At 38.5% G+C, this 3,892-nt stretch overlaps 1 long non-coding RNA gene across 3 annotated transcripts; it reads left to right on the top strand.

Moving 5' to 3' along the window:
- Window positions 1-1,684: 1,684 nt before the first annotated feature.
- LOC139686892 (uncharacterized) lies at window positions 1,685-3,142 on the top strand. 3 transcript variants are annotated; one of them, XR_011700567.1, is made up of 4 exons: window positions 1,685-2,049; window positions 2,151-2,593; window positions 2,675-2,783; window positions 2,872-3,142. It is a non-coding gene; the product is annotated as an uncharacterized lncRNA (long non-coding RNA). The 3 variants fall into 3 exon arrangements; XR_011700572.1 differs by having other exon boundaries at window positions 2,654-2,783; XR_011700568.1 differs by lacking the exon at window positions 2,151-2,593 and having other exon boundaries at window positions 1,874-2,049.
- The last annotated feature ends 750 nt before the right edge of the window (window positions 3,143-3,892 follow it).

Genomic DNA, 3,892 nt, shown 5'->3' with positions numbered 1-3,892 from the left:
TGAATTTGCAAATCAAAACAAGATTGAATTTAATGGCACTATTTTCCACTATTTGATCATTTATCTTTTCGATCAACTGAGTTTTGATGTTATTGAGAAATGAGATCACGTCCTGTTCACCATCTTCCACGGGAGTAATCCAAAATGTTTTCAGTCTGGAACGAATAGCTGATTCAATTTCATTGAATCCTCTCCCTATTTGCTCGTTGATTTTAATCCGGTGCGCGTTGGTATTCTCATGAGGCATAGCCTCGTCAATGTCATAGAAGATTTCACAGTAAGTGCAAAATTTTCTTCCCTTTGCCTTATCCAGCGCATTTTTCATTCGATTATACGTCCCCATATCAGAAATGTTATCGTCATCAAACACTATTTTCATATATATGTCACTTAATGCCTGTTCTAATTCTTCCGAATTGTGATAGCTACCAGCATTGTAATTTTCTAGAATTTCTTGGATAGAGGGCATGATTAAAGGTTCTTTGAGCTGTTGCTGAAATAAAATAAAAAAATGATACGTATGAAAAAATACATTTTCATCTCATTACATTAAGTGCAGGATCTAGAGGTAGAAAAACCTCGTAACGAATATCATCTACTTCATAACCCCGTTCGAACAGAAACTCGTATTCTTCTGCAATAGTATATTGCTCAATATGATTAAACGCAGTGCGAGGTATTGAATCGGATAAATGGTACAAGATTATGTCAACTTTACTCTGCAAACAATGTCTAAATGAGATACCCGGTGATTGTCTCTTCTCCGTCTTAACGAATGCGCTTTGAACAATATATTTTGATAACTTTAATAATGATATTTTATATAGTGAATTTACGTTAGACATTGCTGTATATATATTACTACTTCTGATTAGTTAACAAACTATGCAATCCTATTGATAAAATCAATTATATATGAATTTCTTTTAGGTATTGCATATACCCTAAAAAATTAATGCGATTATTAATGATATGTACTTACTCCTGACGTCAATGAATACAGCTGATGATTCGGGAGGTGAAATCGGTCCGTAATAGCTCTCTAAGCTGCTCTGGAGGAAATGGAAACTTAACTCTCAGAAGTGGAGTTTTATAGAAATAAAAGCTAATTCCCTCAGCGGAACACCCGTGCAAGAAGGCCACCTAGTTAGAATCAAGTAATGTCATCATCTGTGCATGTGCTGGTCTGGATGTGGATGGAATTAGCTAGTTCAACCATTTGAATTATCCACCGACCTAAGCATGTGCCAAGGTTTGCGGAGTTGGCAGCTTCTACTGAAAAAATGCAATGCTCAATGCCGAACATCCGCGCAAGAAGGTTACCTAGTTGAAATCAAGTAATTTCATCATCTACGCATGTGCTTGGATGGAATTGACTAGTTCAGGTATTTCCTTTCAATTATCCTTCGACGCAACCTGAGCATGTGCCAAGGTCTTTGGAGTTGGCAGCTTCTACTGAAAAATGCAATGCTCAATGCCGAACATCCGCGCAAGAAGGTTACTTAGTTGAAATCAAGTAATTTCATCATCTACGCATGTGCTTGGATGGAATTGACTAGTTCAGGTATTTCCTTTCAATTATCCTTCGACGCAACCTGAGCATGTGCCAAGGTCTTTGGAGTTGGCAGCTTCTACTGAAAAATGCAATGCTCAATGCCGAACATCCGAGGACATGCAAGGAGTTGTTATTGAAAGAGATTAGGAGGATGAGGAATCTCTCAAGGATGTTGGGATATGTTCAACGAGTGAGGTCAGCGGAGTGAAAAAAACCCACTCCACTATCCGATCTTGCTTAATGCAACCTCCTCCTCTAACTTCCTAGTTTTAGCACGTAGCATGATGCTCTACAGAAGCGTTCCTGTATATAAACCCTCAGCTTTGAGTCTCCATCATTCAACACCTGGCAGAGATCTACTACCATCGCTATTATCCGCTCTCCTCTGATCATCGCCGCTCATTGCCGAATTGCCGAATTGCACCATATTCCAGTCTTGTCACCACTCCTGCACCAAAAATCATCATCATGGAGGCTACTACTTCTGCTTCTGGGTAATTATGACTTAGAGATAATTAACATTATTTTAAATGTTATTTGAATATGGTTGAGGAGGGGTCTTAAATATATATATTTATCATATTAAAATTTTCAGAATTTCCATCATCATTAGGAAACTACACCCGTTTGCAAGTACCCCTATGCCATGCTATGAATGCCCTGCTGGATATGATATTAGTGCTGTCCAGTGGGATATAATTCCTAAGCGGGGGCGGGCTTTAATACCTTGCGGATTCTCCCTTGAAATCCCCAAAGGATTTTACGGGAGACTCGCATCCCGCTCTAGTCTTTCGCTGAGGTATGGGATAGAAGTTGGGGCGGGTGTAATTGATCCTGATTATAGGGGGTAAATTAAGGTTCTCCTCTATAACCATAGTGATGAGGATTTTTTGGTGAGAAGAGGAGCTAGAATATGTCAAATCATCCTTGAAAGAATCGCTACAGATGTTTCATTTGTAGTGTCTGATGACGTTACCTCTAATAGTAACCGAGGACAGGGTGGTTTTGGCAGTTCTAATCACCCTCCAGTTAATTGATGTGAGTAACGATTAATATATATATATATATATATAAACATATGATTTATTGTATACAAAGTTTTCGTTTTTACCTTTGTAGGATGGAGTCCACCCCCTCAACCACGACGCTTAACAGCACCCCCACTGTCAGCGTCACCACCTCCACCTCAACGTCACCCGAAGCGTTGACCTCTTCATCAACTTCTGTGGTAGCTTTTTTAACTGGTTATATCAAATTTTAATAATGCTCGAAGTGTAATTAATATCTACTGACGGTACCTATTTTTATTCTGGCAGGCTAGCATCCGGGAAAGATTCTTTCGGTTGCAGGAGGAGGGGTCATTTCTGAAGAAGGAGGATTTGGAGGAGGAAACCCGCTACCGGGTGGAGAAGGTGGAGATGATGACCACCCGATTCGGGGAGGGGGTGGTGGCGACAATCTTTTTTCGGGGGAGGGAGAAGAAACTTTTTCTCCCCCGAATGTTTACAATGACGGTGGGGGAGGTTATGATTTATAATTATAGCCAAGAAAAGTTTTTTATATGTAAAAAAAATAATCAAATAAAAATTATTTGAAACAAAATGTTCGTTTTAATATATATGAATTTCCACAATTTTGTATCCCTATTCCTTAGAGAAAACATTATATATTTGGTCCACCTATTTGGTATATCAAAGTTTTAGAAATTGGGAATGTTATACCCTTATGTCTGGTATCGTACAGAATTTTAAAAATGGTACCTCAATTAGGGATTTTTCCATACCCTTAGTTTTCCAAGGGTAAACACTTATAATTTTACGGGTAATTCAATGCGGAATAGATAACTAAATTTTCCCTGATAAACTTTCAAATTTAAACCTTATTTTTATCTAGAGGGTTTTTTGTAAACGCCACCGCCTAATTCTTATCCTTTCTTTTAGGAATAGTGACCTACCTATTTGGTATATCAAACTTTTAGAAATTGGGAATAGTAAACACTTATGCTCCGTATCATATAGCATTTTGAAAAGGGTACTTCAGTCGGAGATTTTACTATACCCTTATTACCCTAGGGTGAACCCTAATATTTTTACGATTAATTCCACGCGGAATCGGTAGCCAGCTGTTTTCTGATAAACATTCAAATTTAAATCATATTTTTATCTCTTCAAACAACGGAGTTATTGAGCATAATTCCCGAAAATTTCGGCTTTTTTGGCCATAGGGCCAAAACCACTGGTCCGATCGGTCTGAAAGTTCTGGAAAATACTCAGTACGATAGTACTGAGTACCCCCACGGTGCTCAACCCGCTAAGGGGTACATAGGGGGTGTCCTTT

The sequence above is a fragment of the Hetaerina americana genome, unplaced genomic scaffold, assembly GCF_022747635.1.
Source record: "Hetaerina americana unplaced genomic scaffold, ioHetAmer1.1.p SCAF_1, whole genome shotgun sequence".
Taxonomy (NCBI): domain Eukaryota; kingdom Metazoa; phylum Arthropoda; class Insecta; order Odonata; family Calopterygidae; genus Hetaerina; species Hetaerina americana.
This window is presented reverse-complemented; position numbering and strand designations above follow the sequence as displayed.